The sequence below is a fragment of the Sciurus vulgaris genome, assembly GCF_902686455.1.
Source record: "Sciurus vulgaris genome assembly, chromosome: 3".
Classification (NCBI taxonomy): domain Eukaryota; kingdom Metazoa; phylum Chordata; class Mammalia; order Rodentia; family Sciuridae; genus Sciurus; species Sciurus vulgaris.
This window is the reverse complement of record NC_136463.1, coordinates 3389959-3416705: the sequence shown is the minus strand read 5'-3', so window position 1 is coordinate 3416705 and position 26747 is coordinate 3389959. Positions and strand designations below refer to the sequence as shown.

Here is a 26747-nt window from a genome sequence, read left to right as displayed (position 1 = left end):
GAAGCAGGAGACAGCCTGTGACTTTGAAAACACAATGAAGACACAGGAACCTGGCAGCAGCCCCCGAAGATCAGGCAGGAGAAGGTCAGAGAGGACTGCCTGGGGGGTCTGGGGAGGAGAGAAGGGGTCTGCAAGCTCCCCAAGCAAACGCGCACAGCGAGCGGGATCTGAAAGTAAAGACGGACTTCAGTCTCTGGTTACTAAGACAGCCTCCGTGACCCGGCAGCCAGAGAGAAGAGGCTGGGGCCAAGCAGCAGCTGGGTAAGCAAGATGCTGCTCCTCCATCCGGCCGGCCTCCCGGCCTGGCCACGGGGCCCAGCCTCACGGCTCCCTCCAGCCTCACCTGGTGGCCTTCACTCACAGTGCTGCTCCCCTTTTGGTCCAACAAGTCACTTAAGAACTTCTAAGAAGGCCAACCCAGGTTCCTTCTCCCAGAGGAACGGTGCTCTGAGACAGGGACCTCCCCGGCAGGAGGAGCTTCCTGGGCAGGCGCTTATGCAGGCAGCACCATACCAAGCCTCCAGGCTCCTGGAGCTGCGAGGACGGGGACAACCCAGAAACCACGGCTGCACGGGGTCGTGGTCACTGCTGCTGGCATTGGTGGTGGGGCTGCACCTGGTAGGGAGGTTGGCAGGCGGCAGCGACCTAGCCGGCTCTGGCCGGGAGCCTGCAGGGACAGTCGCCTCCCCAGCCTCTGTGGACACTGGGTCAGACTGCACAAGAGTGCGGCTGGGCCTGGCCAGATGGCAGAGACGAATGGCTCTTCCCTCCCCCAATAGCCACGTGCGGCAGCCACGCTTCTGTGCCAGGGAGGCCGCCGAACCCTTCTAATAGAATGGCCGCTGGGGAGGGCAGTGGGCTGCCCCCGCCACCAGCACAATGGGGCAGCCCACAGAGGGAGCAGAGGCCACACCCCACCTGCGCCTGCCCCCAGGGCCCAGGGATCCTTGCAGAGGTTAACCAGCAGGTGTGTACCTGGGTCAGGGTGGGCAGCAAGTCCCTCACCTGCCTCTCCAGGGCTCCAGAGCAAGAGGGGATTAAAGTGAAGGAACCACAGGGGCCATTGTGCCTGGTGAATAGCAGAGCCACACAAGGGAGCTTTCACTCATTTATTTATTTAAATATGGCTCTGCAGATTCTAGCAGCAGGCAGAGTCCCAGAGCCAAAATGGGTTCCAGCCAGCATACAAAGGAGGCCTGTCTTAAAGGGACAGTGCCCTCCCTCCCTGCCAGGGGACAGTAACCCAGCACAAGGCAGATGCTGGTCTAAAACCCTGCAATCCCTGCTCTGTGGCCATGGCAGCGGCCGTGAGACACCCTGAAGTCCCACACAGACACAGCTCCGGTGACAGCAGGTTCTGTTCTACAGAAGCACTGCAGCTGCTGTGCAGACGGTGGACCCTGGCATGCTCTGGGACTGAGGCCTAACTACCACCAGGTCCCTCAGCCTGGCTTTAAGATACACTTCCGGCCTTATTTTTTGCACTGTAGCCCTTAACCAGTTCCTTCGTATAGCCTCTGCCTCTCTGCAGGTAAGATGGGTCCCTATTCAAACCAGTACAACAAAGATTTGAGGCCCAGCTGAGAGGCTAAAGGTCATCCAGCCAGAGTGGCCACTCAGGCAGGGGCTTGCCCTCCTCTCCTGACACAGCCCTCCAGGGGGTTTGGCGAGCCTGGAGTTTCCTGAACACAGAACACACAAGAGCACACAGGCCTGGGGCACCAACCCACTAGCCCTGCCTCCAAGAGCAGCAGCAGTGGCGAAATAAAGCCTAAGCTCCCAGCTGCCCCAGAACTGACCCCAACGAGGGGCAGTGTGGTGGCTCCGCCAGACTGTGCCTGTACAAGTGCAGGCACATGACTGTGCGTGGCCTCCCGCCAGGCTCCACCCCAGGGCCCAGTGGTGAAGGAATCCACAGGCAGGGGCTCCACTAACATCACTGGGCACTGACCACCGCCTGCCTGAGGGACCCTGCCAATGAGGCCTCGAGGAGGCGGGGGCACGTGCACCCCACGGCCTAGGCCACGTTTTCTTCCAGGGAATCCAGTGACTTGTCTTGTGAAAACGGCCAGAGAACTCAGGCTCTGGTCAGGTCCATTGCTGGGCAACTCCTCACCCCCTGGGCCTTGCTTCCATCCCCTGTAAGATGGAGCTGCTGCTCTCCACCATGGGCACAGCTGTGCAGGGCCAGGGCAGGGCAGGCAGGAGATGACAGTGGGCACAAGAAGTGCCTGACCAAAGCCAAGTGTCTTTCCTTGGGCACACTGAGACCAGTCGCCTTCCTCTTCTTGCCTTTCAGCTGGACAGCAGACCTGTCCCTTCCTTAGAGAGACAGCCCCAGGAAACTCCTACAGACACAGGCCCGTGGCTCGCGCACCTCACCCACCCTGTGCGACTGGCCTGGCTGAGGCACAAGGGAGAGGGAGCACCAGCTCTGGGAAGTCAGCAACTGTGGCACAGCAGAAGGCCGCGCGCAGCTCTGGGGTGGGGGTTTCCACGGGTGGAGAGCTGGTGAGTTTGGTAGAGCTGCCCTGGCTGAGAAGTCGGCCTGGGGATTCACAACTGTGGTCACGGTCCCAGGCAGGGTCCCTAAGACAGCAGGAGGCAGAGCATCTGGCAGGCAGAGGCCACAGAGACGCAGAATCCAAGCGGGGGCAACTGTGGCTTCCTGCCTTATGCCCACCCACAGGCCCTCAGGCCAGCTGGTCAGAGCAGAGACCAGGGAAGTGGACATGGAAAGGGGAATGACAAAGTGACAAAGTCTAAGACTCCAAGACACGAGTCACACGGTGCCCTTGCAGGAGTCTTGTCCACAGGGAACCAATGGCAGCCGTCTCGCGTGGAGCCTGGGGACCATCCCAACTCACCCCCACCTCAGCCACCTCAGGAGGGCGGATCCACACCTCCTGCCAGATGGCTGGTGCCTGCAGACACACCAGGGAGGACACGTACTGCCATGTCACTGACTGAAGTCCCTGGGTGGGCACATTTTAGAGTTGGGTCGGGTGGCCAGGGCCCAGCACAGCGCTCTGGCCTGGCTCAGCAGGGCAGCTCTGGAGGTGGGCGCCCTCAGCTCCGAGTGGCTAAGAGGGTGCGTCCCCTGTTACAGGCACTTCACCACAATCAGAAACAAACGACGGTGTAACAGTGACGATCTCCAGCTCCCGATTTGCTTCACATTGTTCCCTTTTCCAGGAAACTATGAGCTGACCGGGAAGGGCACTTGAAAACAAGTCGCTCGCTCCTAACTTGCAGCCTGAAAGCTTTAGAAGCATGTTCCTGGGAAGAGCTAAGTGACAGGCACAGTGCTTCCCAGCACAGGCAGCAGACAGTGCCTGGCAGCAGCCCTTCAGGCCGCCCTGATTCAGTGCCCCCAGCAAGCCCACCCAGGGCCCGCCCAGCTGGAAGTCGGCTGCCAAGGCTCTGCTGCCACACTCTGCTCTTTTGAGAAGACTTCAGTCCTGTTTGCAGCCTTGGAGATGTCGCCTCTGAGGACAGCCAGGCCTCAGGGCTCGGGCCCGGTCAAGGGCAGGAGTCCCCATGACACAAGGGCTCTGGCCTCCATGGACTTCTCCGTGACCCCATTCAGCACAGTTTCCTCACCGTGCCAGCCCTTCTCAGTCAGGGAAAATGTGTGAAGGAGCCCCAAACTGACTGATGGAAGGAAGGCGTTCTACCATAGAATCCCACAGGAAAGAGGATCGCCACGTTCTGTCTGCACAACTCTACAACTCGAGACCGAGCCTGTGCGTTGGCTTAACCAGCTAGCCAAAGGGAAATGAAGTCAAATTTCAAGGTAGTAACAGAAACCAAGTCATAAAATTTTATTCTAAAAAGGTGGTTAATAAAAACAAAGTTAACATCTGCTTTCGATACAGCCGAGAGCTAACAGGCAATCATGCGAGGACTTCATTCCTTCCTAAAACCTTGGCGGGGCAACATGGGACCCATCTGGACACCTCTGGAATGCACTGCTGCTCCTCTGAGATGGGGGGCTGAATGCAGAGGTGGACAGGTGGGGGGCGTTCCTGCACCAGCCTTGGAGCCCTACTCCACCAGGACCCACCCTTTGTGCTGACCCTGGGGGACCAGGCACTGAAGCTGTGCCTGCTGGCTGGGTCACTGTCACACTGTAAGCTGGGCCACCACACCCCTTCTGTGTCCAAGAGGCTTGGGGGTTTTAAGAGGTCAGTTCTCTGAGGCTGGGGTGGTAGCTCAGTGGTAGAGCGCTTGCCTAGCATATATGAGGCACTGGGTCCCATTCTCAGCACTGCATATAAATAAAAAAATTATAAGAAAGGTATTGTGTCCATCTACAACTAAAAAAAAAAATTTAAAAAATATCTTAAAAAGTAAAAGAGGTCAGTTCTCTTACTTCCCCTCATCCCTAAAGTCTAATTGTATGCTGGCCCTTAATGCAACCCTAAATTTTTCTGTACACTTAAATGTTCTCCCTGTCTCCCAGTGGAAAGGGCCCTGGGATCAAAGCAGATCCCCAACCTCAACTCCTTCCCATGTGCACCGCTGGAAGGGCTGCCCGCATCAGGAAAGGCTCCAACACCGAGTCAGCCCAAGCCCCTAGCTGTGGGTGGGCAGGTTCTGAAGGGGAGACTGCCTTGAATTTGTCCCCCTGCTTTCTGCCACTCTATTTCTAACCTCACCAAAGCTGCATCCCAGGAATTGGTTACTGGCCTGTTCCCAAGACTCAGGTCAAAAAGAAACTACACTGGCTGTGTGGACACCTATCAACGGGGCCAAGGAAAATCCCTGGGGGAGGCATGCAGAGAATCGGCCGCACCCTCAGCTCCTGCTGCCGGTTGCTGGGTGGGAGAGGCGGCAGCAAAGCATAATGGGGAGCTGCAGCCCCGGCTCCTGGCACCATCCTCCCAGCCTCTTACCCTCAGCGAGTCCCCTCTCCTGCAGCCCCAGTGTTCTGGCAAGCCGTGGGCAGCGACATCAAAGCCTTGGCCGGTGGCAGCTCTCGGAGTCAGAGGCCATGGTGGCTCTGTGCAGCGATCCCACAGGCCCAGGCTCCCCGGAGCTCCCCGAGCCCTGGGTGCAGGGAGCGCTAAAGCAAGGACAGCATGTGCGGGCCAGCACAGAGGGCAGGGAGGAGGCTCCCGGAAGACGGAAGCCCACAGCCCAGCGGCAGGTGGGAGCAAGCTGAGCGTGGCAAGGAGGCTGCGGAGGCCGGGAAGGCTGCAGCCTCTGCTGACACTCGGCGCGCGGCGCGCACCCGGCGCCTCCTGGCAGGCTCATTTCCATGAATGCAACCGCGTGGCCCCGCCCACCACCCCTTCCGGGCCTCCTGCGGGAGGGGAGGCGCTGCCAGCACCGCTCGCCACTTCCCCGCAGAGGGGAAGCCTGAGGGCTGCGCATGGGAGGATGCTGACCCTCACTCAGGACACCCTCCCCGGCAGGAGGCCCGGTCTGCGCTGAGGGGTTCCGTCCCCTGGGGCAGCCTAGCCCCTCACCAGGCCTGCAGGACAGAAAGATGTGGATGCTTCCTCCCTGCCCAGGGGCTGGGGAGGCGGAGTCCTCACTCGAGCTGGTCTTTTACTAGGAATGCGCCCTTGTCAGAGGAGTTGGGCAAGTTGAGCCCAGATGACAGTATGAGATGGCTGGTGACAACAAACGTGTCTCCAGCAGCCGCCCTCGGACTCCAGGAAGCGTGTGAGTCACCAAGGGCATTCATCAGACATGCAGACTTGGGACCAGTCCCAAGCCTCTGATCCCCAGGTCCAGCCCTGTGCTGAGCGGGGCTGGGAGTGGGAGGGACAGCCCAGAGGAGGAGACATCAGCGACTTAAACAAGTACCAACAGGCAACAAGAGAAAACCAGAAAACCACTGAGCCAGTGCAGGGACCCTCAACAGTGTCCTGGGTGCTGCGGACACTCGGACCATTCTGTATGTGTGGGGGGAGCGAGTTTCCACCCTGCCACCTCCCCCACCACGCTGACTACCAAGAACATCTCCAGACACTGCCAAATGTTCCCTGGGGCAACACTGCCCTGACTAAGAACCACCAAGGGAACCCTAAGCCCTGACAGCTCCTGCCTCCCTCCATGGCCTCCTATCTAGGGATCAGCCAGCTGGGGAATATGGATGGATATTCTCATTACCATGGCAGTGTCCCTAGAGCTGACCCAGATACTCTGGGCTGCATTCCAGCCAGTGTCAGCACTGGGGTGTGCTCAGGGAGAGCCCCTGCCTGGCATGCAGCGACCCTGGGTCTGAACCCAGCGGTGCGTCCCCACTGACACAGGCAATGTCGCAAGAGGCAGCCACAGCAGGAGCCATCTTACCTGTGTCAGAATGGTGGAACTGGTCTAAAAGAACCACACGGAGTCCAGGAAAAACACGCTCTGAAGCCATGTATGAAATGGCTGTCTCAAGCTGCCAGAGGCCTCAGCCTTTCCACAGAACTGCAGGCTGGATACCTGCAGCCTCCCGTCTCCCTCCCTCCTGCGTCTGGAAGCAGTCCAGCCTCTGCTCTGCTGGGGACCCAGATTTCCTTAGAGGCTCGACCAGGGCCACCTCGACAGGGATCACCCCAGCTGCCCCAGCAGCACTCCTGGCTCAGCTGCGGAGGGTCGACCAGCCCTCAGAGGCCTTCTCAGTCCACAAGGTCATCTCAGAATCTGTCTGCATCATGTGACTCACCATCTGGTCATGCACCCCCTGTCCCGGGGCTCTCCGTGTACATGAGCTAAAGCTCCTGTTCTTAGAGGTGTCTCACTTTACACAGTCCCAAGGGTCATGTTGCATCCTTTCAGGTAATGTCACTAGTTTTTACACAAATACACACACTGGGGACTGAAGACTCCAGCAGGTGAATCCTGCTTCCTTCACAAGACTCAGTGCAATGGGCAGGCTTGCCACAGCTCTGCCTTCCCAGAGCTGGTGTCCACCAAGCAGAGTGGACCCACCCTTGGGGCTTCCAGTGCACCACCTGGGCAAAGGCCTGAGCCTGAGCCAAGACCAGAGGCAACCAGTGGCAAGGCCTGCCCAGTCAGCAGACAGACTGGAGGACAGGATGTGAGCAAAAGGCCTGAGGGCCTTGCGCCTAAGGAAGACAAAACTAATGACTGCGATCAAGTCCAGGAAATCAGAGAGAGCACAGCAAGCAGGAAAGACCATTCACAGAACAAAAAAAGTGAAGTGTTAAAAACGACTTTCTCAGCCTTATTCTTGAATAATATATTTTTTTAAAAGTTTACTGCACATCAACAAGGCCACCTGTTAGTCACTGAGGAGGACACACAGTGGACAGGACAGGCCTCCAGCCTCAAGGAGCTCACTGAGAAGGGTCAGGAGCCCTGTCAACGAGTGCCCCATCAATGTGGCCACAAGGTACAACTAGGATGGGGACAGAGAAGAGTGCAGCTCCCAACAGTCTAAGGCACCACACTTAGACGCGAGCCCCTGGAAAGAGCTGGAAGGCGAGTTGGAGTCAGGCTGACACCCTGGAACCTGACGCAGGGTTGCCGCACTTTGCTGCTGAGCTGGGGCTGAGGAAGGCAGCAGGACTCCTGGAGAGCAAGCCGCGCAGGAGGCTCCCAGGGCTGGAGAGGGAACGGGACCCGGCAGGGAGGCTGGCAGGTGCTGCTGCAGCTGGACCTCAGAAGCGGCAGGGTGCTTTCTGCCCAGAACAGGCTGGCGGCGTCCCCACCACCTCGTCTGACACCAGCTCTCCAAACTCGCCTGCTGACTCCCATCTTTCACCTGGTCTGTCTGGGGCTCAAGGTCAGCTGGAACAGCAGAGGGCTCTGGAGCCTGCGCCTGCAGGGTGAATGTGCGCGCTCTTGATTTCTTCAGCAACTCCTGAGGAGAAGGCGTGGAGCGAGGCCCGGCCCTCACCTGAGGTCCACCCACACGGTGAGCTCACAGGCTCAGATGCTGCGCACAGGCCCTCCCTGGGCAAGAGGCACCTGCTCCATGGGGCCCAGGCTCCAGCCCTTGAGGCCTCTGGGCCACTCTCAGCTCCCCGCCGCCCTCCTAGTGTTCTCATGATCCTGCTGGTTCCTCACACTCTGATGGGCTGAGGCTCTCTGGTGAGGTAGCAGTATCAATCGGCACGGTTCTTGCCCAAGGAGGGCCTGGAAGTCCCCAGAGGACGTGGCTTCTGCCCTCACCTCCAGGAAAATAATGGCCCCTTATCAGAGCTGTCCCAGGCCCAGCATGGTGTTTAAGAGAGGTACAGCAACAACTGGAGGCACTGACAGGGCTAAGCCTTCCAAGCCCTGGGCAGTCCTGCTGACCCGCAGCAGGCCAAGGCTGCAGCAAGTGGGGAGGACCCTCCTGACCCGTGCTGGAAGGCGCACGGGTCAGGAGGGTCCTCCCCACTTGCTGCAGTGTTGAGCATGCTTCGCCTCCCATACGCCCAACCTGTTCTCAAGGAGAGGCTGTCTCAGACCTCTGCAGGACACTGTCCATCTCCAGTGTACTCAACAGGAAAGCCTTCGAAATCCCAACCAGAGCCACTGTCAAGGCTGTCACAACAGGCAGCAACAGGTGTCCTCTCTGACGTGGGCTTTAAAACACCCAACATGCTCCGCTTAAAAACAAAGATGCAGCCACTTTTGGTTCTGCAGAGTACAAACGACCGACAGGAAGGGAGTGAGGGACGGGGACAGGGTGTTACCTACGGTGACAGCACCTCGGGTCTTCCTGCCAAGACTCACCCGAGCAGCTCGTCCAACACGGTGGCCAGGAACACAGCAACGGGTCGTGGTGACACCCGGTGGGTGTTTCAGACACAGCCCGGACCCACGTCCTGATGAAGAGCACCGCACTCCGTCCTATTTGGCGTGTTTTCCCATAAATGACATTTCTCTATACCCACGTGGTACCCATGGCTTCACATGTTCCGTGTGCATTTTTTCAACCTTGACAATAAAGCTTGACTCTGAAGCCTGTGTATCTGCTAAGAGCTGAGGTGACGCTCCACCAGCCTCAGCGCCCACCTCAGGCCAGCTGCTCTGTCAGGGCCCGGCACTCCTGGCCCCTGCTGGTGCTCGGCTCTTCACTCTCCTGCTGAGATCTACAGACCAACTTCAGCCAACGCTGGCGGAGCATTTGCCTCAGCTGGGGCTCAAACAGTGCCAGACCCTGCCCGGCCAGTGGGCAGAGGCGTGTAAGGCAAAGGCAGCAGCAACCTGGCCACAGTGGCCATGGCACCAATGGCTCAAAGACATGCCAGGATGCTTGAGGGGCCAGCCTCTGAGCCTGGACTTGAAAGACCAACAGATTCCTTACACAGGAAAGTAGAGGGAGGGCGAGTCCTGAGCCTGTAGGGAGCCTGGGAATGTGGGTGCACCACAGGTCAGAGCCCAGGGCACAAGGGCATCTAGTTGTGGAAGGCCCTGGGACCACCCTGAGGAGCTAGGGTCCATCACAGCCAGGGGGGCTCAGCAGCAAGTCATAGGGACATCATTAAAAAGGTTCAATAGCTTAAAAAACAATCTGTGGTAATTAAAAACTAGTATCCAAGTAACTACCCTTGCTAATCCTACATGCAGCAAACCATGCGGAGTGAGAATCGATGACACAGGCACCAGGTCAGGGTGGACAGAAAGCAACTCTTTCAACAAGGACTGTGGGTTTGAGTTCTGCAGTGGACAGGATCCGCCGTCTCCAAAGAACCCTTGGAAACCCCCACTCAGCCAATCAGGCGTGCCTAGGGCAGAGGGTCTGGCAGAATACACTGCTGACACTCGCTGTCCCCTCCCTGGGGCCTCGGGGACCTCCTCCACTCGCCTTGGTGTATGCCTGACTGCCACGGCATCCCCTGGCATCTCCTGGCAAGACCGCAGGGCATCTACTTACGAGGGCAATGCTCCTCCCTTTCTTCCAAAGCGGACTACAGGAAGACACGCCCAGGAGGGGTGAGAGACGCGCACGGGCTCCCACGTCCACGGGGGAGCCGCTCTCCATCTGTGACCTGAAATCATGCCCCTCCTGCGGCTCCCACTGCTCAGCACAAACGCAGCTGAGTTTCAGAGCCCCTGGGGTGCCCAGAGCTGCGGACACTGACCCCTCTGACTTAGACCTCCAGGCGCCTCCTGGGGTCTGCAGCCAGGCGCATCAGGACCAGCAAGTGAGCGCAGAAGCGGCATAGCGACCAGCAGCCCCCACAGCCTGGCCAGGCAGTTCACACCTGCTGACCGACACGGTCACCACAGGGTCCTCCTCTTCCACTTTCGACACCATTCCCTGGGAACACAGCGCCCAGGCTCGCTGGACTCACCTTTCAGGTGCGCACCTCCCACGAGGGCAGCTCAGCCCTGGCCGGGCACCACCCCTTGTTACTGTGCCCCTCTTCCAATAAAAGGTAAAGTCATAAACGCTGGCGTTCCCTCTCCTGGAATGTCTCACACATGCACAGCTGCACGACTCACGCCACGGGCACTGTCCAAGGGGACCTGTCCCCGGGGGGCTTTCACAGGGAATCAGGAAAGGAACAGTTTAAGAGGACCCCCGAAGTTCACAGCACCTTCTCAAAAGCCACTTGGAGACGGCACCTAACCTCACTCATGTCGTTCATTACTACTCACAAACCCACAGGCCAGCTCTGCCTGCGTCCTGGGCCACATGGGCCCCGGCGATGTCGGGGGCAGGCTCTCGGGAACACCCCCTCACTCACACCCCCGCCGTCACCCACGGAGAGGAGGCCCTGCGACCTCGGTCCTGGAGGGCAAGTGCTCCGCCCGGGGCTCCCTGCTCCTGTCCAGGGCCCGTGGTGCTCGTGAATGTGTGCGGTTCCCAGAGCTTCTGACCCACGGCTGAGCAGACACAGGGCAGCAGGCCTGGCAGGAGGCTCCGGGACAGCGGGCCGGAGGGGAGCCGGCGAGACCCGCTGCGCCTCACTGGCTCCTCCACCCCACAGGCCCCTGAGCGCCTCGGCATCACTGAGGCGTCCCCGAGAAGACAGAGGTGAAACCCGGTCTGGGTGGGTCCCTAAGTTCTCCCCACAGGGCCAGAGAGCTGCCCTTGCAGGACTTCAGAACTCCACCCGCGACGCTCGCCCTCGCCCGGGCTGGGGCTCACCCTCCTCCTGCGTGTTAAGGACCATCTTCTCCCTGACAACGGACACCAGAGGCCTGCGGCCGCCCTCCAGAGCTGGAGCTAACTCAGAGCAGTTTCTTGGCTGGGTGGGGCCAGAAGTACCTGGGGCTGTTCGGCCACTAGGACAGCTCAGAGCTGCTTCCTGAGCCGGCCGAGGAGTGGCTGGGGTGTGGGCCAATCAGCCTGCTGCCTCCCAGGAGCGCACTGCCTCACCGCCACCACCCAGTTCCTGCGTCAGCTCAGGCACCTTCCGCCACCCGCCCTTAACCATCTCCTGGCCTGGAGGCAGCTGGCCTGTGGGCTCGGTGGCGGCACTTCCTGTCTCTTCTCAGACCCCATGAAGCCCCGGGCAGGGCTTGCTGCTAGCTGCTGCCTTCCTCTTGGCTTTCCAAGTACTTAAATTGCTGGTCCTCTGACGAAGAGAAGAAAGCGCACTTCCCAAGAAAATGACTAAAGTGGCAGTCAGCACACTGTCCTGAGGTCACAAGCTGGAGGCAGGGAGCCCGTTTCGGAGGCAGAAAGAACCCCATGGCCAAGTCCCCGTCACAGGAGCTCCACTCTGGCGTCTTTATTAAATATTCTTAACTGATACATACCAGCTGCACACGCCCTGGTGCAGAGTGACAAGGACCCAATGGGGGTGACTGGCGCGTCTCCTGTGCTGAGGCCTCGCCCTCCCCTCCTGCAGGGCTTTCTGCACTCGCCTCCCGTGCTCAGCACGCTCGGGCGCCCCCTGGTGTGCTGGTGCCTGTCACACAGTCTCCTGCCACACATAGCCCCCTCCCAGCCACTACTGACCACTACTCGACTTCTGCAGAGCCAACTCCTTGGCTTTGGCATATCAGAAAGAACACACAGTATTTCTCTTTCCCTGCCTGGCTTATTCACCTTGTCCTCCAATTTCCTGGAAGTTGCAAAAATGACAGGATTTTCTTCTTTTTATGGCTAAATACTATTCCATTTTATAAACGTGACATTTTCTTTACCCATTTCTGTCGTGGCCACCTTGGTCCCTACGTCTCTCAGCTGTTATGGACGCTGCTGCGGTAAGCAGGGCAGTCCCCGCCTTTCCTCCGCATGCTGGTTTTGTTCCCCCAATGCAGGATGCTGGAGTCATGGGCAGAGCTGTCTGAAGTGTCTAAGGAAGCTCTATGCTGCTTCCATAAGGGCTGTACTACTTTGAATTCCCAGCAACAGTGCACGTGCTGCTTCTCCACAGCATGACAGCCATTCTAACCCAGGAAAGGCATGGCGCAGTAGTTTTGATCTGTGTTTCCTCATGATTCAGTGACTTGAGCACTTTCCAATATACCTGGCCATCTTTGCAACTGCTTTTGAGAAACATCTATTCAGATCACTTGCTCATTTTTAATTGGATGGGGTTTTAAAGTCCCCTGCCGTTCTGCAGAGTTCTCTCTGCTGTTTCCCTTACTGTGCACAAGCACCTTAGTTTGATACGATCCTAAGTATCTATTTCACCTTGTTGCCTATGCTTCTGGGGTCTTGTCCCAGCAAATCACTGCCTAACACAGCATAAAGAGTTTATCAATATGTACAGCCGCTCAATTCACAATAGCTAAACTATGGAACCAACCTAGGTGCCCTTCAACAGATGAATAGATAAAAAAAAATGTGGGACATACGTATTATGGAATAATACTCGGCAATAAAAAAGAGTGAAGATTATGGCACTTGCCAGTAAATGGATGAAGTTGGAGACTATCATTCTAAGCGAAATAAGCCAATCCCAAAAAACCAAAAGCTGAATGTTTTCTCTGATATGAGGATGCTAATTCACAATGGGGGGGGGGGGCACCTAGGGAAGAACAATTACTTTAGATTAGGTAGAAAGGAGTGAAGGGAGGCAAGTGGGGGACAGGGGTAGGAGGATAGGAGAATGAATCAGACATCATTACCCCATGTACATATATGACTATCCGACCGCTGGGATTCTACATCATGTATAACCAGAAGAATGAGAAATTATGCTCCACCATGTATGATGTTTCCAAGTGCATTCTACTGTCACATATAATTGATTAAAACAAATTTTAAAAGATTTTTTAAAAAAGAATTTCCCACGTTCTCCTAGTAGTTTCATAGTCTCAGTCCTGCTTAGATCTTGGATCCATCTTGAGATGTTTTCATGTTGGGGGTGGGGGTCGCTTTTCATTCTTGTGTGTGGATGACCAGTTTCCATGGCACCTTTTATTGAAGAGGCTGTCCTTTCTCCAATATCCGTTTTGGTGGCTGTGGGTATGATCTCCAGGTTCTCCTGGTCTGAGCCGGTTTCCATGCCAGCACCACGCGGCCTCGGCACCCCTGCTTGTCCTGTGTTGGAGCCCCAGTTCTGCCCTGGTCTCAGGTCCTCCGTGGCTCCATGGCGTGCTGGCACCCAGGACACGTCTCTTTAGTGCACACGTCCTCAGATGTCCTACTCAGGTCACTTACTCGATTTCAACTGAACCGTGTGTCCTTTTGCTGTTTAGTTTCTTTCACACTCTGGCTGCTGATCCCTGAGTGGTACGCGTGCTCCCCACTCTCCGTAGAGGTCGATTGAATCAGACGATACCTACAGGCAGATTAACTGAGAGACTTCCTAGGAGGACAAGGTCAAAGAGGCTGCCTGCTGGGGCACACGTGCCCAGGGCTGACTGTAGACCGACCCGCGCCTCTCTCTACCCCATGGCCCCAAGGAGCAGGGTGCCACTGAGGTTCCACAGGAACACACGCAACGTGAACGCCATTTTGGGTGGCATCCCCTAACTTCAAGTGTGCTGCTTCAGAACAGTTTTGTTCTATGTAGTTTTATCTCGTTCACAGAATGCATTCATGGTTGAAAATCGGAAAACAATAATAAGAGTGAAGCACGTGCTGGTCCCACCCCTGGTGGCAGCCACGGCAGGCATGTTGGTGCCTATCTACTCTCCAGGCTTTGTGGTATGTACTCTCTCACGCACACACTCAGGCACTTCACATGCTGCTCAGAACCACCTGTTGTCAATCGTGACAAACATCCTTCCACAGCTGTAGACGGACATCTTCACGCAGCTCACGGTTCCCGGTCTCTAGGTAGTATCTAAACGTCCCGCTGGGAGACTTGCTTCCAGACTCTCTGCAGTCTCAACACCGTGTCACATGTTCTGGCCTATCTGACTGCCTCCACAGAACCGCTCTTGGAAGACCCAGCTGCCGGGTGTCCTGGGAGGACTTGGGGCTCCAAGGGCAGCCACCTGTGCTCACCAGGGGCAAGCAAGCAGTGGGACACCTGGAACCGTCCCTGGTAGTTGTCAGGTGGCAGTCACCGAGTGCTGACTCGGTGCTGACTCAGCACCCCCGCCTGACAAGGCTAACTTGTCTAACCCTGGAAGCGTCTGTGGGCCGGGAGTCCTCAGTGTGGACGCTGGCCCCAAGGTGCCGTGGGGCTGACCTGCACCTTGCTCCGCGCAGGACTCCCACGCTCCTCCCCTCTCAACAGGCCTGGCAGGACCCTGCTGCGCGGGGAGAAGCACACAGGTATAGCCAGACAGCAGAGCACTGTCCAGGTGCCCTCCGAAGGTGGCCATGGGCACATTGTGCCACAGGGGCAGTGGCTTCATTCCCCCCTGCCCCGTCCTTCCTGTCTGATAATGGTTAAAATATAAACGTATATCCCTGTATTTAAAACCACTGAGTTTTGCAGAGGCAACCAGGAGGCCAACCTGCTGGCCTTCAGCGTGTCAGATCACAGGATGCTCTGTCCTCTGTGCTGTCCATCACAACCAAGCCCAGAGAACCTCCCATCGGCTGCATCTCAACACCAGGCCTGGTGACTCCCAAGTCAACACCCCTACCTCCTGGTGCTGGGTCAACTCCCAGGGGTGATCCTAATGTGGAAGGGGCAGGTCACCTGTGTGTTCTATCTTCTGCCACAGGACAGAGCTGGACAGAGCCGGTGCCCACCTGAGCCCTGCAGCTCCAGCAGGTGCCCCCAGCCCAGTCCCTGACACACGCACTTGACTTGGGCTGTGGATGGCTGGTGCTGACCCAGCTGCAAGGGTGCAGGCCACCTCCGCATGTGCAGAGGGAGTCCCCTCCCGTGGAAGGCTGGCTCCGGTGCTGGGCTGCTGCCCTCCTGACGAGCACCCTTCACTGAGCTATAGCTTCCTGCGCTGGGGGTGCTCTCCGGGCGTGCCCGTGTCTTACCCTGAGTTGTGTGTCTCTTCTTCCGCCTGTTCTGATGATGTAAATCAGATCCATGACCCTACCCGCCACTGTGTCACTCACCACTGCTCAGTGGACACAGCCAGCACCAGGCCCTGGGTGTTTCTGCTGTCAGAGGAGGGGCAGATGGGACTCCAACAGGAAGTGGAGGACAGAAAAGTCAGGTGAGGGGCTCTGGGGACCTTTCCTGAGAGCAGTTGAGCGGGAGGCCCTGCACAGGGTGTAGCAGCACCGAGGTCAGAGGGCTGAGGCCTGCTGGGAGGGCTGCAAGGGCCGGGGGCTATTCTGAGGACTCTGGTTTCTATTCTGGGTGAGCTGGTGGCCATGCAGGGCTCTGGGTGAAGCAGAGCGATCTGACTTCCTCTGTAATAGGACCACCCTGGCTGCTGCTCAGAACAGACTGTGGACGGCCAGGCCAAAGCCAGGCGACCTTGGGAGGCTATTCCAGAGTCCAGGCAAGTGGGGATGTGGCCTAAGCAGCACAGAGGGCCACATTCTTGCTGTCTTTTAAGGCAGAGCGAAGGGGCTGTGAGGTGGGAAGGGGCAGTCAGGGCCTGCTGGCCTGGGCGGGTGGGGAAACCCTGCTGTCTCCTGAGCAGGACACACTGGCGGGTCCTGCTCCCCACCCCACACAGCTCTGCTGGCAGCCAGCCCCTCTGTCCCGCACGGTCAGCACTGCACTGCTCACTTCCCAGTGGCCCAGGCCAGAGCCATCATCCCTGCGGGCCCGGCAGGCCAGGGTACAGGCTGGTGCCCAGCACCCTCCACCCGGGGCGCAAGAGCGTCCTGGGTCCCCGCCTTGCTTCTCTGCTTCTCTGAAGCCAGGGCAGCACAGGACGCAGTTCACAGAGAGGAGAGGATGGAGGAGGAGGCACTGAGCCTCGAGCTCTGAGAACAGACTCGTGACCACTGCAGCACAGGTCCTGCTCGCCTCCTGAGGACAGTGACCACGTGATTCACCATGCGCGACGTTTCTGCACCACTCACAGTCCCGTCAGCCAACAGGCACGCGCGGGACCAGCACCTCGGCATGCTCAGAAGAGCCACGAGCCTAGCACCTGATGGGGCAGAGCAACCACCAAGGCAAAGCAGAGCCAGCCAGGGGAAGGGGGCGCTCCTGGCCACGCCTGCCAGGGAGGAGACGCAGGAGATAAAGGGCACACGAGAAGCAAACGGCACGAGGCCACCTCCAGACACCTGTGGCCAACGTGAGCCTGTGGCAGCACAGTGACCGCCGTGGCCTCATGCTGCCCAGCACACCTCCTGACCATGCACCCCACACGCAGGTGTGGGCAGCTCAGCTCAAGACATATGCTCTGAACTAATAAATGCCTCTGACAGACGGGATCCTCCACTCGGCCTGGCCTGCTGCGAGGATGACGTGGTGAGAGCGCACACTGTGGAGCGGCCCCCGGGGACACCAGGGGAGACGTCGGGAAGGCTGCCTCCACCACGGCTCCAGCGTCCGTCGTGCCCCGAGGAGTGGGAACCTCAGCAGCACAGGGCCGGGGTGAGTCAGAGAGGCGGCCCCACAGTGCTGAGAGTGGTGGTCGTGGGCTGGTGACGGCGGTGGCCCTTGACCCTCAGCCGAGGGGTGAGGGCGCTGTGCCCCTGCCGAGGGTGCTGTGGGGGCGGCGGCCAACGAGAGCTCCGGCCGAGGCCCTCTGGCCCCCCGTCCCTGGCAGGGAGAACCCGACCTCACACTCCCCCGCCTCCCAGGCTCCTGCTGGAGTTCAGTGGGCAGCAGAGGGCACAGGGCGCAGCTGCCACCTGTCCTGGGCAGCCCCCCCGCAGAGTGCAGACCCTATAGGCGGGAGGTGGTGTCAGGGGGCAAAAGGCGCGACCTGCACACCCTGGAGCCAGGACATGACGGAGGCAGAGCAGGAAAAGGGATCCCAAACATGGAGCGGGGAGGCCAGGAAGGGCCCGAAGCTGGCCTGGAGTCAGAGGGGCCAGCACCTCGAATGGTTCCCCAAACCGCACGCACACAGGACTTTACGGCCCCTGCTCTCCTCCCTCTACACAGCCCGCACCACCCCACCTGGGGCCCTGCCCGGCTCAGCCCCAGTGCTGAGACCGAGGTCTGGAGGTGGACTTGAGAGGCCGTCGCGAGACGCAGGCTGTTGTGAGGCCCCCCCATGAGCTACGCGTCGGTTTCCAAAGTAAGCGTTTGCACAGCAGCACCTTCCAAACTGCTGCCCTGGCCACAGCTTCACGGCCGCAGGAGTCGCCATGCACAGCTTTGCCGACGTCAGGGACGCAACCCAAACCCACCAGCCGGGATGACAGTCATCAAGAAGACAAACAGCCGGACGTGGCCACAGGGGGCTGCCCGCCAGCAAGACACCACAGAGACCAACACGTAGCTTCCTCGAAGGACCAGGCACTGAACCCCGCGTCCTCCGCGTTCATCCTCAGGAGCACAAGTGGGCGTGCCGCAGCCATGCACACACCCGGGTTCACGCAGGCACAACTCACGACAGCCATGCGGCGGAGGCGCTCAGGTGTCCCTCAGCAGACCGGTCCACAAAGAAAATGCTACATACACACAACCGATTCTACTCCATCATAAAGAAAAGCGAAGTGATATGATATGCAAGAAAATGGATGAGACTTGAGAACATGGTGTTAAGTGGATAAGCCAAACTCAGAAGGTCTTAGAAGGTCACATGGTGTGTGTTCTCATGTGAAGCAGAGGGAAAAAAGTGGGGACAAAAGGGAGGTGTCTTATGAAATCAGAAAGGAGGTCCGAGCGGGGGGGGGGGGGGGGGGGGCAGGGGGCCCTGAGGACTGAGGTCGACCACACCATATTCTGTGCACAGATGGACACGGCACGGTGTTCATTAACTGAACATCCCAGGCTTTCTTGTCTGGCTTCCACGACCAGTTCCCTCGCCTGGTCTTCTGTGGGCTTGTTCTGTTCACGCTGAGGGCTTCCTTCTGCCCAGGTCCACCAAGGTGCTGGAAGCACCAGAGCCCTGGCCTGGGGCTGGAGGGTGGCACTGTCACACCAGGGTGCAGGGATAGTGTGCCCACTGGGGGTTCTGTGGTCCCTTTGTGTGTGGGCTGCCTGTCAAAAGGCATCCTCAATCTCCTTTCCGGGCACCATGGCCTACAAACCTGGCTGCCAGCATCTGGCACAGACTGGGACAAGGACCTATCAGCCTTGCAGTTCTTTGAAGGGTTACTTCCACCAGATTACCCAGAAAACATGGCTTTGTACTATTTTCCTTACAGACACCGATGGCCTCCTTTGGACCTTGAAAAGAAGACCCACGCACAAGGGAAACAGGGCCTAAAAGATGCACTCTCCCTCGCACCCTGCAAAGCAGCCACGGGCTTCCTGACCCCCTTGGCCGGCATTTGCCTTTGTCAGGCAGAATTTCAAACATTTGTATCATCAGAGAAAGAGTCAAAGCACATCAGACAAAGGAAGAAAGCAACCTGGACGGCGTCCTTCTGTGCGACTGGACTGGGTCTCGATTCTCTTCCTCAGGAGAGCCCTGGTAGAGGCTTGCTCAACGTGTGCAAGCCCTGGTTCAGTACGCAGCACCAGGAGAAGAGCTGAGAGGCACGCCACGCGCACCCACGCCCAGGGCCGCCACGTGCCACGGCCTGAGTCTGAGGTCCTGTGCACAGGGAGACCTCTGAGGCCCAGGGAGGGTCTGTGCAGGACCCCTCACAAGGTGCCAGGCTGGTGGCTGCGCCCTCAGGAGGTGGTGGGGCCAGAGCCACTGGGTAGATGTCGGCCGGCCAGTCGCAGTCCCCGGAGGGACCCTCCGCCACAGAGGCAAAGTACAAGCAGCACAATCCACAGTGATGAACAGATGAGGCCAAGACAACCCCCAACGGCATCCACAAGTGGCTGCCAGGGCAGCGTCACACCTGCTCCAAGTTAGGACCACCGCAGTGCCCGAGGCTGCAGGCAGAGGCTGGGGCCACACCGCCCTCTGCTGGCCAAGGTGGCTGCGTCTGGAGCGCCAGCTGACACCTGACCAGAGACCAAGGGGATGTGCGTGAGAGGGGCGCTTTCTGTCCAGTTCCTGCGTGGGGACGTCCACCAGCACTTACTTCTGAGAGGGCCCGCCCTGGTTCAACCCTCACCTACCCCCTAACTTAGGGGGTAGGCAATAGCCCAGAGGAGTTTTGCTGCAGAGGCAGATGGTACACACAGGCTCAGAGGCATCAGCTAGACCACGTGCTGGACCGGGAAGAGATCTGGGGGGAGGCAATCGGGCGTGTGGCGGGGCAGGGACTGTGGCTGCTGAAGGCAGACAGCACGACATGGCTGACGGGAGGCCATCTTAACCTCAGTAACCCCCTCCCGTGGTGGCCCTGCTCTGAGCCTCCTGCTGCTTTCCGTTCCTCACCGTGTGCACTAATGACAGCATGTGATACCTGTGATCTGATCGCAGGGACCATCTCTCCACAGGGAGGCCTGAGCTGGACCCAAAGTGACCCTGTGACTCTTCTTAGGACAGCCTCCCGTCTGGCAGCCCAAGGTTGTGCCACCTGAAAGAGCCTCGTGCATCTACAACACTGTCCTCCCATTGTCCAGCTGGTGGCCACTCACATTGCCCTTCACAGTAACAACACCAAAGTGCATGCTGAGCACCAAATTCGATCACAGACGCCTGTGGACCCGCCTGCTCCTCTGCATGGTGTCTGTCCAGCTGTGCTGGGAAACAGGCAGGTGAGCCCGGGGGCTCCCTGGAGGACCCAGTGACCACGGGCATGCCAAGGACCAGGCTAAGAAGGTCAGGGTGCTCCAAGCTCACAGAGGAAGAACACCAAGGAAACTCTTGGTGGAGGAAAGAAGAACACAGGCTAAGGCAATTGGAAAGGGCAGTGACTGTCAAGAAAAATCCGTGCTGTGTGTCACCTGGAGACAATCAGGAGTGTGCCCAGGAGACAATAAGGAGTTCAGACGCCGTGCTGCAGCCCCCATCCTGAAGGATCTGAAGGCCAACCGTGAGGTGAGGAGGACCATCTGTTCCTCATTAGACAGCACAGCAGGACCAGCATGCCTGGCTCCCCAGCCTCGCCCCCTGAGACAATCCCACCACGGACGCCACCGTCCAGAGACACACCTGCGCTTCACACTCATGTAAAGGCATTTCATCTTCCCAGGGGTCTGGCTTCCAACCTGACGCTGCGGAACAAATCCTCAGAGCAGTTATTCTACTCTACTTGAAAATGTTTTAATGCCCAAAGTCACAGAACAAATGCTTGTGTTGGCTGAACCACACATGCTCGTTCCAGCCAAGGAACCTACCTGGAAAAGCCGACATGAAACAGAGACGGAGGACATGCAGATTCAAAAATAAAAGGAGCCAGGCATGGTAATGCACATCTATAATCCCAGAGGCCTGGGAGGCTGAGGCAGGAGGATCACAAGTTTGAGGCCAGCATGAGCAACTTAGTGAGACCCTATCTCAAAATAAAAACACAAAGAGCTGAGATATAACTCAGAGGCAGAGAACCCTAGCGCTCAACCCCCAGTACCAGGAAGAAAAATAAAAAGAGATAAAGAATGGGAGGTCTTAACAAGAACTGGGCTTATCATGCAGTGAGGCTGGTAAGTGGTACTGCTTGAGAATTGACCTGGTAAGTTTTAAAAGCATTTATCAGTTGGCAAAGAAACAGAAAACACTTGCTGAAGGCGGACTCTCTTCCAGGTGCCACGGCCACTCTGTGAGGCAGCGCAGGCCCTCTGCTTCACCATTACCCGCGCCCCTATTTCAGGCGCAGCAAGCTCAGGGCACCTGAAGGGTGGCCTGTGGTTCTTTGTGCCGCCTCACATGGGACCTGCCCTCCAGACAGACATACAGCTTACAGGCCTCGCGCACTCCTCTCTCTCAGAACAGCTTAGGCACGAGAAAGCCATCCTAAAGGCAGCCCTTTATTCTGATCAAACGGAGAGGCTTCTGAAGTTCAGCAGACGTTAAATGAGTCCCACCTGCTCTTCTTCAGTGCAAGGTAGCAGAAGAGGATGATCCCACTGGGGGCTGAACGCATCACAGTGCTTTCTTCCTGTGTCTCAGCCGCACAGGAAATACGAGCCACGGGCACTTGTAGGGAGGGGAGCCAGAGGGCACGAACACCAACAGCGAGGGCCGCCTTCACTGCACCTCAGCGGGGCCCACTGTGAGGCTGCCGCTGCTCCTCCAGGCCCTGTCTCCTTCGCCGCTCAGCAGGAGCGCTTCCTCAGCCTGACTGAGATCCTTCAGGAGGTGTTTCCGCCCTGGTCGGCTCCCAGCTCCACCTGCGTTTCCTTACTGCGCGGCCCCACAGGACAGCCAGTGCTTTGCTCTGGCTTTCTCCTGGTCTGTTTCCACGCTGTGCCCCAGAACACGCCACAAAGAACATTCTCTACGCCATCTTTCTGCATCTGTGGAAATGCATCTGAAGAGGAGATTCAGAGGGCTGCCTTGTAGTCAACCAGAATGGGCACTTATTTTAACTTCTTATTTTGAATAATTTTAGACTGGCAGAAAAGTCACAGGAATGCTGGCTTTGGGCATGCCCTCCACCCAGCTTGCCCAGGGCAGCCTCATACCTGACCACAGCAGTCACTGCCAACCCAGCAGCCCTCTTGAATCCACCGTTTTCCTCACTAACACCCCTTCCCCTGGCCCAGGACCCAACCCCCTGCATTAAATTGTCTCCTTCACCCGTCCAATCCTCCTCCCGTTTCGGGGACTGGACAGAGCTCTGGCCAGGTGCTGGTAGCCATGCTCCTCATGGACCTGTCTGCGGTCTTCTGACTCATGCGGCTTGGCTGGAATAGCACCAGGTGTTACAGAAGTGTCCCTCTAGAGCCCCAGGTTGGGGCACGCGACAGCCACCTTGCTCCCTGGGTCCAGGGGTATCCTAGGCCTCAACAGGGGGCTCGCCTCTGCCTTGCAACCTGCACCCTGTTGGGAGGTACTCTGGAGCAGCACAGCCCTCTCGCCGTCCTGCTGTTAACGTCAGTGTCCAGTGGCAGTGCCTGTGTCCTCCACCATCACTACGTACACGTGCGGTCAGCATCTCCCCTGCCTGGCCCTGAGGTCACTCATCTCCTGGGATTCCCAGATCCTTCCACTGGGCACAGATTCAGGAACAGGGTCTGAGTGCCTGGAGCAGGCACCACCGACCGCGCCTGAGAGCCACAGGCACGGCCTGGGTTGCCAGTACCCTCCGGGCTTAGGCGGCCTGTGGGCTGCAGACTCTCCTACTCACAGGAAGACTCAGCACACACTAGGGGCTGGGTCTCTGGACGCGTCCTCTTTTCCCCTCTGACCTTCCACTGTCTAGAGGGTCCACATCAGGCATTGTGGTGGTGGCCCTTTGCCTGTGTGTGCTGTGAATGTCCTCTCCACCTCTCCTGCCTCTCCACTTCACTCACGAGGGGCTCCTTCACACAAAAGCCCAGGCTGCGGACTGGTCTTCTTCCCGACTCCTGGGTCCAGGAGCCGCTCGGGAGGGCGGCTTTCCCGCCAGCTCTCACAGCGTCCACACAGCTGAACGCAGCCACCTGCAGTTGCTGTCCTGAAGGCAGCTCCTGCTGACATGCTGCAATGCCACGGGGCAGCAGCCTGCACCAGCTACTCACCCTCTCCACGCCTGTGGCCTCCTCGCCTGGGAAACGGAGGAAGTTTTCCCGCCTGACGGTGTTCCTGTGAACGCGCACGCTGGTGTGCAATCCAGCAATGCGGCTGCACACCAGCTGGGAGGACCCTGGCTAACCCTGCACAGACACCGGTGCACCTGGACCAGCGCGGGCCCCAAAGCACAGGCTGTGAGCCGCAAGCGGGGTCCAGGCGTCTGAGAAGCCACACCTAGAGCCAGAGGAAGCAGGTGAAGCTGCCCATCCGAAATCAGAGATGTGACTGTGTGGGCCCTGTGTGGACACCTGCACTCTCGGGGCACACTAGGGCCGCCTCTGGGGCGGAGGCCTCTCCTGGATGCAGCTGCACATTCTCCACCACGAGCAGCAGAGGAGGCATTCACGGAGCTGAGCAACCGAGGATGGCCCCCCCATGAACAGAAGCCAAGGATGCTCCATGGGTAAAGCTCTCCCAGAGTGACCGGCTGCACACATCCTGGGCAGCTCAGAGGCTTCTTTTGGGAAAGAGGGAGGCTGCCCACCATGAGTGACCACAGTTGGACTGCCCTGGAGGACCCCAACACAGTCCTTCTCTACCAAGTACCCCGGAAAGAACTGCCTAGACCACAGGCAAGGAAGCAGTGTGGGACTGGAGACGGGAGGGAAAGCAGCCACGTTACCCACGTTGGTCTGACTGTCCACACAGAGAAGACCTGAGCACGGATGGTTAGACTCGCCACAAAACTTAAGGTGGCTCTAGCTACAAAACCAGTGCAAAGCTCAGAGCACGCCAACGACAGCAACCAGCAGGAAGGGGCCCAGCAGCAGGGCTAGCAACACCGGGAAAGGCCTCTGTGGAAGGGGTCCTCGAGTTTCTCCGAGATTCAGAAGAAACGGATGGGTGCTCAGACGCCGCCACTCGGCATACAAGGTGCCAGCTTCCTCCAGGTGGTGCCCAGGTCCCTTGGCGCTGTCGTCACAACCCCAGGGACAGGGGACACTGGGGCACTGGCATCAGACCACAGAATAGGACTTGACCCACAAACATCCTTGTCAAGTTCCAGACGGAACTTGACACGTGATGGAACTGGTGACGCCTATCAGCGGCACAAGGACTGATCTTTCCACAGAGCTGCTGGGGATGCCACCTTGACATGGGTGCCAGGAGACGCCAACGTGAGTGTTCACATCAGCACTCGCACCCATCAAAACCGGAGCCCATGATTTTTTTTTTAATGTACTGGGGATTGAACCCAGGGGTGCTCACCACTGAGCCACATCCCAGCCCTTTCTGTATTTTACTTTGACACAGGGTCTCACTAAGTTGCTGAAGCTGGATTTGAACCACAATCCTCCTGCTTCAGCCTCCCAAGCTGCTGGGATTACAGGCATGTGCCACGGTACCCTGCTTGAAACTGATGCTTTTAAATTGGGGTGCGTTCAAAGAGTGAAATGCTACACACTGGTGCAGATGAACACAGATAAGCCTCAGGAACATGTATGCACCAAAAGATCCTTCAAAACGGGAAGGGAACTTTATTGAAAAACTTTATACTAAATAGAAGAACTAGGCTAAGACATTTTCTATTAGGCAAATTTAGAACACTGACCTACCACATGCCCCTTCCTAGGAAACTTCTAGAGAATGAGCTCCTGTGAACTTCATGTACACCCCAAAGGGACCTGGGAACAGGCCTCCTGTGGAGTGGCGTGTGCGGGGAGGCCCAGGATAACTCTGAAGGGAGTCCAAACACAGAGGCTACAGAACAGTGGTGGGCAGACCCCACACATAGCAGCAGGCAGGGGAGGAGTCTCTGGAAAACCATGCAAGCAGCAGCTTCAGGAAGAAGAGAGCTGCCCAGGAACTGCAGCCCGCCATGGATCAGCGCAGGCCTCCTCGGGAGCTGGGAGCTGCGATTAATACACTGGAAATGACTAACAAGAAGGTGGCACCCACCTTGGATCTCAAGGGGGATTATTTTGAAAAACTGAGATGATTACAAGCCGTAAAACACATTCTTCTTAAACTACGCAGTTGGGAAGTTTTCTGTATGCTCACAGAGTCACGGGACCAGCAACACTCGCTAGTTCTGCAATGTTTTCATCACCCCCAAAAGAAAGCCCCAGTGCATCCCTCCCACCCCGGCGACCTCGGTGGGTCTGCCTGGCCTGTGTCTGACTCCTACATGTGGCACCACTGTTTGCAAGTCCAGCACTCTGCGGCACGTGGACAGCCTCACTCCCTCTTACACCCGGGAACCGTCTTCTGCCGAGTGCAATGGACGTCTGAGCTGCCTGCGTCCCTTGTCTGTGGTGAAGAACGCTGCTTGAGCACCGGTGTACAATCTTATGAGGCACATGAGCTTTAAGACTACACCCGTGAACCACGCTGACCGAAGCACGTCTTGAAACGTCTTCCACGTTCCTGCACCCGGCCTGTTCTCCACAGTCCAGACCACAGCCTCCTCCCACCGCTCTCCCGCGGGCCCCATGTGCCTGCCCAGACACCCCAGCCTTTCTTCTAAACAGTCTATGACTCTACGAACCACAAGTGGAAAAACCACTGCCACTCTCCAAGGTCAAAGTGTCCACTGAGGCACTTTCTGTGGCTCCAGATGACCCCAGTGGCCATGTGCACCCACTGGGAGATGAGGGAACGGTTTTGGACAGTCCTGGGTCAAAGAAAAGTGTTCAGTGATCCACAAGCACGTGGCCGGCCGCTGCAGGGACACTGTGGCCAGCCCCAGGACCACCACACTGCTGGTGCCAGCTGCCCAGTAAAGTTTTAGTCCATGTGATCCTTCTAGTGCTTCACTGGTTTTCTCCACATTTCTAAACCAAATTCAAATTCTAAATCAAGTCTGCAGTTTCTAGAAGAATCATCACGTGTGGGACTGAAGCAGGACTCAGACTGGTGCTCCGGGCAGCTCAGTCGGACTGAGGGGAAGGCAGGGCGTGGCGCTGTCCTCGCTGTGGACGCAGGGCCGTGCTCAGCGCACGCGCCTTCCTGTTTCCTCTCTGGCCGCACACGCTCGTCGCACAACCCCCTTCCTGTGAAACCGCAGGGACGGCCGTTGCAAAACCCGTGTGCTCCACCCATCCTCTTACTCAGCTGCCACAGCAGCCGGAACCGCGGAGCCCGCGCCCCACACCCATGTGACAGAGCCTGCCGTCCACGCACAGCAGAGCCTGCGTGCTGGTGGGGCCAGCCAGTCCGCCACTGCTGGGGTGGGTCACCGTCTTCAAACAAACTAAGCAGGACCCCCAGGCCTAACACTCGCTTCAGCAGGCGGGTGGCTTCATGAACCCAGCGTAGGCCAAAACACAGTCCATACGCGCAGCCTATCCGATCCCAGAACTCAGCCCACACCCGAAACTTCTCGGAGGGCTGAGGCTGGCCTGCAAGGCAGCGCTGCCCCTCCCCAGAGGCTCATGGGGGCACCAGAGGGAGTCAGCTCTCTCCCCACCGAGCCTCGGCCCCGACGCTCGAGTTCACAATGTCTCACTGACGGTGGTGGACTGCGCTCGCTCCTGGGGAGAGGCAAGCTCCGGTGGCCCCGCTGCCTGACTACACAAACACGTCTCAGCATTTGGGACATATGTTCAGCCAGCTCTGCGCTCATGGCCAACGAGCTCGTAGGCCCGGGACCCCAGGCGAAGCTGTTCTGGCAAGAGCCTTCTCCAGAAGGACGCTGTGCTTGTGGAGGGAGGCTGGCGAGGAGCCCAGCTGTGTGGAGGCCACTCCAACACCAAATCACCGAACAAAACAGAAACACAACGGTGGTGCCGGAGGCCACCCAGGGTCGCTTCATGCTGGAGAGCTGAGTGTTTGCTTGTTTTGCTTTCCTCGGTGCTGGGACTGAAGCTGGGCCTCCAGCCTCCAGG

General features: G+C 58.1%; 1 protein-coding gene across 2 annotated transcripts in view; it reads right to left on the bottom strand.

Moving 5' to 3' along the window:
- CYTH1 (cytohesin 1) overlaps positions 1-26747 on the bottom strand; it is a 74833-nt gene that overhangs the window by 28655 nt on the left and 19431 nt on the right. Inside the window, exon 1 of one of the 2 annotated variants that reach the window (XM_079131111.1) lies at positions 4899-5208. The exons of the other annotated variant lie outside the window; for it this stretch is intronic. The gene's annotated coding sequence lies outside the window, so the exon portion shown is untranslated. Of the gene's footprint in view, positions 1-4898; positions 5209-26747 lie in introns of those variants that run through there. 2 annotated transcript variants of the gene reach the window in all.